Source organism: Nicotiana tabacum, chromosome 12 (assembly GCF_000715075.1).
Source record: "Nicotiana tabacum cultivar K326 chromosome 12, ASM71507v2, whole genome shotgun sequence".
NCBI classification, from domain to species: domain Eukaryota; kingdom Viridiplantae; phylum Streptophyta; class Magnoliopsida; order Solanales; family Solanaceae; genus Nicotiana; species Nicotiana tabacum.
The window spans coordinates 96217474-96226817 of NC_134091.1; positions in this window are offsets into that span (position 1 = coordinate 96217474).

Genomic DNA, 9344 nt, shown 5'->3' on the forward strand with positions numbered 1-9344 from the left:
TAGAATAAGAAGCATTGACGGGTCCTCGACCCCACTCACGAACAGACGTGTGAGTTACAAAATTTTGGGAAACCTTTCGATGAGAACGCACAACGAGAGAGAAATTCGTAAGAGGAGTACAATTATTTCTTGGAAAATTGTGAAGCTCGTCGAATCTCTATAATAGCAATACTATCACTCTACAGAAGTATAGTCTCAAGTCGCAACGTAAAATAAAGGAATTTAATAGGCAGGAGACAACACAAATAGTACATCTATAGCATGATGTGAACCTAAGTCTACTCGGACAATAACATGGATGTAGCTACGTACGGACTCTCGTCACCTTGTGCGTATGTAGCCCCGCTACAAGTAGCAGATATCAAATACATCACCTAAGGGTATTTTTCCTCTCACAGAGTTAGACAGGAGATTTACCTCGCTCCGACGTTCCATAACTGGCTCCAAAGCCTCTCTAACACCTCAAACCGATGTCGTCGATCCAAAACTAGTCAAAAAATGTGCAAACCAATCAAAATATACTCTAATACCCATAATTAATCAATTTAAACAATTCTCAACTCCGCTCGAAAAGTCGATAACGTCATCCCTCGGGCCCGCATGCCCGGATTCCGAAAATTTCCGAAGCTAAACTTTACCCATAATACCACGAACTAAAATATATAACTTATTCCAAATTCCATGTCCAATTTCGTGGTCAAAATCCAAAAATTCAAATTCTAGGTTTTTCTACCAAAATCCCAAGTTTCTACAAATTTTCATGTTTAAATCCATATACAAACCATGTATTTACCTTGTGTTGTTTGATGAAAATATCCCCTTGAAGCTCTCCAAAATCGCCCCAACCAAGTGAAAAATGAAAGAAAATGGGCCAAATCCCGTTTTTATAAAAACTTCACTGCCCAACGATATTTCGCATATGCGAAACATAAGCCGCTTCTGCGGCTCCCTTCAGGCCCCTCAAGCTCCGCATCTGTGGCCCCTCTAGCACTTCTGTGCCTTCGCGTCTGCGATGCTTCATTTGCAGGTGCGGTTTTGCTTCTGCGGAATTCGACCGCATCGGTAGTCCCAGCCTCCCCTAACAAGGTCCGCACCTGCGCTCCAGTGGTCGCATCTGCGATCACGCAGGTGCAGGAATTTCTTCACACCTGCGACCTCATCCAGTTTAACTCCTAGCCGCTTTTGCGGTGCGACCCTCGCTTCTGCGACCCAGCTTCCGCAGAAGCGATCGCACCAGCAACCAGAAAATCTCAGCATTCCCTTAGTCCAAAAATTAATCCGTTAACCATCCGGTACAACGCGTCCAAAAATACATTATGAACTTAGTCGAGGCCTCAAATCATGCCAAACGACATCAAAACTACGGATTGACGATCAAAACCCTTCTTAAAACTTCCAAACCTTTAAACTTCGACAACGCGTCTGATTTATATCAAAACATTCCGGAATGACGCCAAACTTTGCGCACATGACACAAATCATGATACGAACCTATTCCAAGGCTCGGAATCCTAAACGGACATCAATAACACCAAATCCCACTCCAAACCAAACATAGGAAATTCTTAAACTTTAAAAATGTTAACTTTCCATAATAAACGCTGAAATTCTCCCGGGTGATCCGATACTTAACCCGAACATACGCCTAAGTCTGAAATAATCATAAAAACCTATTGGAACCTTCAAATCCCGATTCCAAGGTCATTTACTCAAAAGTCAATTCTTAGCCAATTCTTCCAACTTAAAGCTTCCGAAATTAGAATTTTCTTTCCAAATCAATCATGAACTCTCGAAATTTAATTTTGGCCACACATTCAATTTATAATACCTGAAGTGAAGCCACTCAAGGCCTCAAACTGTCGAACGACGCGCTAGATGTCAAAACGCTCGGTTCGGGTCGTTATAGAACAAGGACATAAATGATTTAATGTGGATGGCTGCAACATATCACCAAGAGTGTAAATTTTGGAGGCAAATGGAATTAATTGGGCAGCAATACCCAGAAGCCTATCATTGGTTGATGCGACATGAGCTTGACAAGTGGACTTTGCATAAGGATGGTGGTAGAAGATGGGGAATTTTGACTACAAATGTATCAGAGTCTTTCAACGGGTTATTGAAGTCTGCACATGGATTGCATGTCACTGGCATGGTGCGGATGTCTTTCAAGCAGATGGCGGAGAGTTTTGTTGAAAGATCTAGAGGTGTATCGTCGTTGATAGTAGGTGTTGAATTTATGCCCCAACCAATGAAACGATTTGAGAAATATATGAAGCGAGCACAGTGGCATTCATTTTTTTAGTATTGCAATGAGCAAAATATTTTTGAATTTTGCACTGGTCTGCATCACAACCGCGGGAATAATACGCACACAGTCAATGAAGCCAGAAGATTATGCTCATGTGAAAAATGGTCAATCTATCACTTGCCATGCTCACATGCCATGCAGTACTTTCAACATACAGGTTTCGTGATAACGAGGTACGTTGATAAAGAATATATTATTGCTGCATACTTAAACACATATAGTGGACAGTTGCAGCCAGTGGGTGCTGAGCATTATTGGCCGCCAGAACTTTTTAAAATGGTGTGTAATAAGGATTATGTGCGTCAATGAAAAGTGCAAAAACGAACATGGATACGGAACCAAATGGATGTTGGTGATACTGTTTATGCGCGTAAATATGGCATATATTCCTAAACAGGACACGACCATCGTAAATGTCCTTCAACTGATTTGGGAAGCAGTGGTAATTTAGATCCACGTGGCAGTTCATCCAATGTGCCCCATTATCAAGGATAAACGTATTGTTTTTTGTAGTATTTTTGTTGTACTAAATGTCTGTATATTTTCAGTTTGTAAAATTTATGAAATAAAATTATGTTTCCAATAGGGTTAAATCTAATTGATATTTAGCATTAAAGATTCAATACAACAATTTAACATACACCCCAATAAATAAATAACAATTTTCATTCACTATTATCGTCACTGTTTGGCACTATTTCATTGTCAATGTCTTCATCTTCTTCGTCAACATCTTGTACGCACCCTTCCGGACTGAGGGCATCGTAATCTAGGCCCCAGTTGACACACATTTCTCGTATTTCATCGCTATCATCAATAATACCACTTGCTTTATTTCTACAATAATATGGGACTCCTACGTCCAACGTCTGTGGTAGAAACTTAGGCAGTCCCTCCCACTCGACAACTATTGTGAAAACAGGATAATCATTGTCTCTATGCAATATTTTTTTCTAATAAATTCCAATATTGATCCACCGTTCCTTCCAGGTAGTTAAGTTCATCCATTGCATGATGAACCGCTAGTGACTTTTCCATCTCTACAATCTCCTTCATCAAATGTTGAATCACTTCTGGTTTATCTTTGTGTGTGTTTGTTTGGAAGGTTGCAGACAGTGCTTGTGGTACAACAAGCCCATGCCAGTGACATTGTACTTCATAATCACATCGTTTTGAGTAAATGGGAACCCATTGTAGTTTTTTGCCCCAAATTCACATACCTTCAGGCTTTGTAGAATGCGCTTTGCCCTCAATAATGTGCCCTATAACTTTGAGATCAATGTGTATATTGATAGGCTTAGTTTCCAAGGGACGGAGAACACTTACCACTTGTCATCAACCAAATCTGTATAGCAACCTAGCATATTATTTTCAAGGTAGGAATCGATTGTGTTATGACGTGTTCCATGTGGATGTTTTGAACTACCTTAACCTTTTTGCCTCTTCTTAAACCACTTATTAAATGTTAGTGGCATCTCTGAAATGGATGCTGTAATAGTTCTTCAAATGGTCTTTGAATACTGATCTCTTTGTTCAACTTAAGAAGAACTAAACTACACGAACTTGTATATTAAATATAGCGCCTCACCAATATGCGCTATATGTATTGTCATGTCGATCTGAAAAACCTGTCGACTTAAAAAAGTCGTTGGCTTGAAAAAGCTATACCCACTTGTGCCATAAAGAATCATTATCATGTGAAACATAGTGCTTCACCAATATGTGCTATGTGTATTGTCATGTCGACCTGAAAAAGTTGTCGGCTTGAAAAAACTGGACCCACTTGTACCCTAATGAGTCATAATCACATGCAACATAGTGCCTCACCAATATGCGCTATATGTATTGTCATGTCGATCTGAAAAAGCTATCGACCTAAGAAGGCTATCGACCCGAAAAAACTGGACCCACGTGTACCCTAAAGAATCATTATCACGTGAAACATAGCGCCTCACCAGTATGCGTTATGTAACCTAAAATCACTCTTAGCTACCTATAAAAACCTCGCGCATTTTAGTTATTAGTTGCGTTGTAACGAAATGAATAGAAAAATTGTCCATTAATTTTTCATTTTCGAGCATTAAGTGGTTGAAGCATAGAATAATGGGTGATAGTGACTAAACAAACACATGGATACATTTAGTGTAGTATTTTATTTTTATGTTGTACGTGTCATGTATTATCTTTAATTGGTAACGAATTTAAATTTATGTTAAGATGTCGCTTTTTTTTTTGTGTTCTAGTGTTAAAGTAATAAACACAGGTGCTTCTCTGTTGAAAAATGCAGCACTAATTAGGCCTGGACAGCAGCAGAGTATTACAATCACACCAACTGCTACCTTTGTGGAGGATCAATATGCAGCAATACCATCAGTTATTGAACAACAGCAGCAAATTGCAAACTTGTCAGATGCTGTAATATCAACTTCAAACGCTGAACAACAGCAACAGGAATTAGCAGTAGCACTGTCTAGTGCTGGACAGCAGCAACAAAATGCAACCATGTCAGCTGCTTTAATATTGCCTTCAAAGTCTGGAAAACAGCATCAGGAGTTAAATGCACCACTGATCACTTTGGAGGACAAAAAATTACTAGATGCGATAGTAAGTTCCAAACCTGTAAACTCGCTAAACCTTTCTACTTTTAGCACTGGTCGTGTGGGTAAGAACAGGAACAAGATACAAGTCATAGAACTACAACAAAATAAGTCAACTTTGGCAAATACGCATGATGGGAATGTCTTGATAAAACAAGGTCTTGATTAAAGCTTGCCACTTCCAGTGAACGTGGGAAGGGATGTTTATGAGGATGGAGAGGAAGATGCAATATTGCAAAAATTCCGGGCAGAGGCAGCCAAAAAGGTGATTTATCACCTATGCACAGTGGATGAAGTAAGAAGACCCATACAAGGAAGAAGAGTTGGGACGACAAGTTAAATGAGAAAGTAAACGTTAGGTGACTTCCAATGAGAGTTGCAAAACAAAAACAAGCTGCCCCAACTACATCTACGAGATCCAATCGTTCAAAAAAGAAGGGATGAATTTAAAAGACATTTTTAAGAGGTGTGGAGAAGATGAAAAGGATTTACAACTTGAAGAAGTTACAAGTTTGGGCAAGAAAGGACAAGACTTTAATTCATACTACATTTTATTCTATCACTTTATTAGTATAGTCATTTGTAATATCATCACAGAGTATGTTATAAACTCTGTGATGATCATAGAATATTTGGTGCTTTCTAGTTCTTACTTTTTACATGCACGCTAGTAGGTGAGGCTATTTTATGCCTCGATAGGATTAGTAAGGTAAGGTTTAGCCCAGTTTGTGTTGCTTTAGTCCTATGCCTTTGGAAAGATATCCAAACGGCTATGAGATTATATGCCCTTATGAGACTTTGTCGGCAGCTACACCACGATCCTCTACATGAGGCTGCCATCATAAGGCAATGAGAGGCGCAGAGGAGTGACTATGTAGCCAAGGCATATAGGCAACACTACTGGTGCTATTGTCCCCCTTATTTTGTACTCTTCCTATGTGGTTTCTTTCTTTCTTTTGTTTTATTATTATTAATAAAATAGCTACTAGGCATGCCTAGTAGTATAATTTGCCAAAACAAAAAACCGAGAAATAAAAACACATGTGCAAATTATGTAAAACATAAATAATGTTGCTATTATATATTTAATGTCAATGATACAACTAATAATACATACCAATGAGTCCCACATCATGTATGCTTTAAAGCATTGACTGGCCTGAGGCGCATCCCATCCCGCCCGGCTATGCTATCGGGATCATCCTCATCACGTTGCCTCTTTATCGGAGGATGCGCTGCAACATGATCGTCAGTAAGGCTGGAAGACTCAGTAGAAGCGGTCGTTGGGCCAGCAGTAACCTACAGAATAATAAGATATTTTAGTATATGAAATAGAAAATACTAACTTACGTGTTAGCAAAAGGTTTTTAATGGTCATACCATGGTCTCATTAGTCTCTGGCGAGTCAGTATCGCACTGAGCGGAGTCCGTGACGGGCGATGACAAAATCTTTAAAAAAATAAAAACACTTTAGATATTACTGACTAATCAATGGCATAAAAACAAATTAAAATAATAGTAATACAAACAAACCTGCGCCTGAGTAGCGCCACAATGCTCTGTTGGAACATTGAGGTGTACTGGAGTAGATAAAGTATGTGAAAGATCCTCAACATCTCTCGATGATGAGACATAACTCAGTCGTCGCCCACTATGCACCTCTCGTAATGGCCGATCAGCAGCAACCATCGATGGCTCTAGGGGATCAGGAAAATACTGATCCCATTCCTGCCGCATAATGGTTGTGCCCGCAATCAACAATGGAGAAGACGGGGTCACCTGCGAAGTCCCTGTCGATAGATGAAGGCTGAATGACGGCATATCATGAGGAGAATCGTGTGGCTTAAGGTGTTCACCTGGCTGATCATCTCTAATATCCTCCACAGGTGCCTCAACTCTCCCTTGCTGGGGACCCCGTCCTTGCTGACCACCACGACTTCGTGGGCCAGCTTTTCCTCTCTGGCCATGTCTGCCATGTTGATGACGTCCAAATCCGCTACTAAAAAGTAAATGGACACGGTCGCATGCAATATAATTTATCCAACTATGAGTCGAGGTCGAATCCCACAGAGAACAATATGTAGGCGATTAGGCGTGTAAGAGAATTATCACTTATTATGCTAAGCCAAACACTAAAAAGGGTTTTGAGAAAATATTTATGTCTAAATGCAAAAAATATAAACTAATCTAGAAAGCAAGCAAATTGATCAATGGCTACAAGCATGGATGCATTGGGAATTACACTCAAGTAACGATCCAATGTATTTCATGATTTAAGCGAGTTTACGTTAATTAGCCTCGGGTAATAATTCTATATTAGCTTCTTCCGAAGACTAATAAGACTTCCTAATTGAATTATCCCTAAAACAATTAAGAGATTAAGCACACCCAATGCGACTACAAGTAGTTCAATCATATCCCTAGGTAGAATCAATAAAATAAGGGTTAACGCCTCAAGTTCTTATTAATTAATCTTTCTCAATCCCCAATTATCTTTTCCAAAATTAATTCAAAGTAAATTGGCGCATCCTAGGGTTAGCTAATCCCTTTGGAAAGATTAAAGAACAAGAATAATTAAAGAAACAATAACTCACTTCATAATAAATAAAAATCGTTCAATACATAAGCACAACAAGATATTTAATCCACACTTTAAATATGAATATTCCGATAAACATGATTCAAGTGTTGGAAAAAATACTACACACTTAGATATACAATATAAAGCAAAGAAATGAAGAAATGAATATAAATGGGTAAGAAATTCTTAACCAAAAGTTTCAAATATTCAAGTCCCAAGTGTGCGTGCAAGAACCCTAGCTCCAAAACTTATGTTCTCTAGTAAAGAGATTGAAAATAAGCCAAAGATGTATTTCCAATGAGCTAGGTCGTGTATTTGTGGGTTTGGAATAAAGAAAAATATGAAATGCCAAAGTTGTCCATAGTTGAAGCCCGTTGACCGCACCTGCGGAAGAATCTTCGCAGGTGCAGTTCCGCAGATGAGGATAACCGTTCGCAAAAGCGATTGTTTGGTGGAAAATACTACTTTGCAGAAGAGAAAATGTCGCTGCAGAAGTGGCTTCATGAATGCGGACCATAACCGCAGAAGCGGTTTCGCAGAAGCGGATTCATGGTCTCAGGTGCGCTTCAAGTGCAATTTCTTCTATTCCGCAGATGCAGCCCTCTATTCGCAGATGCGGGCCCGCAAAAGCGGGCACCTTTCCGCAAATGTGATTTCACTGAAGGCATTTTGCACTTATGTCCCTCTTTTTTGCACGATTCCACTTCATTTAATTTCAATTCTCTTCGAGACTTCATTTACCTGAAAATCTAGCAATGCACAACATAAATCACCTCATTTTATAATTAAAGGACACAAAAACTAAAGAAAATAGACTTGAATAATTGGTAAAATTACCACTCATCAATACCCCTAACTTAAAGCTTTTGCTTGTCCTCAAGCAAATCAAAATCAAATACTCAATGAGGCTCTAACATTTAAAGCTCAATTAGCATCGCTATCATCTTCAAATCACATTCTCTAATTAAGCACAACACTTATGGTTTTGGTTGGTACTAATAATTAGGCTCAAGCATGTAAACTTCAACCAAACAACTCCCTCATTTAAAACAATCTCAAGAATGCAATGGAGTTTCAAAATATTCAAGTGATAACAACCAAGCCTCAATAAGTGACTCAAAATCATTAGTCTACTACAAATGCTCAATTTACTCAATTCGGAATATATCAATGTCACCAGCCCATCATAATCCATGTGCCCTCACAAGAAAGAAAGTCCCAAAATTACCATATTTACAATAACAACACAAGGGAAAAATGCACAAAGACACTCACTCTCAACAAAGAATTTCAAGTGGTACAAAATATTATGCTATAAGCTTGCCCTTATTTTAATTCACCACTTATTCAAGAACATTCGGTTAGAGATCCCATAAGGACTTTCTAAGCTTATAATGTAGGCTTAGGGAAGGGTAGGATAAGTATTTGGGATACAAGTGATTACACCCTCCTTGAACACTACTCACATTTGTCTTTATTTTTGCACTTTGCTTCTTTTTAAACCACATAGCCCTTATTGACATCTGGTTACCAATATAGAACCACCTTAAAGTACCTCTCTAATTTTTTCAAGACTCTATTTTTTTATACAACTATTTTATTTTGGAGCGTGAGTATCTTCATATAAATAACTTTGAGGTATATGTTTCTACACACAATGTACATCTTCATCATTTCCAAATTAACACCAACACCCCCAACTTAGGCTTTTAGCCTCATTCTTAACATTCAAGGAGAGACGAGTTCAAAAGAGAGAATTATTTCACAAAAAAGTAAAGGTTTGTAATGAGGTAGCCAAAGAAAAGGTTAAAGGCTCAAATGGAGTTAACTAGTGATAGTATTTATGCAATGGTAGGCT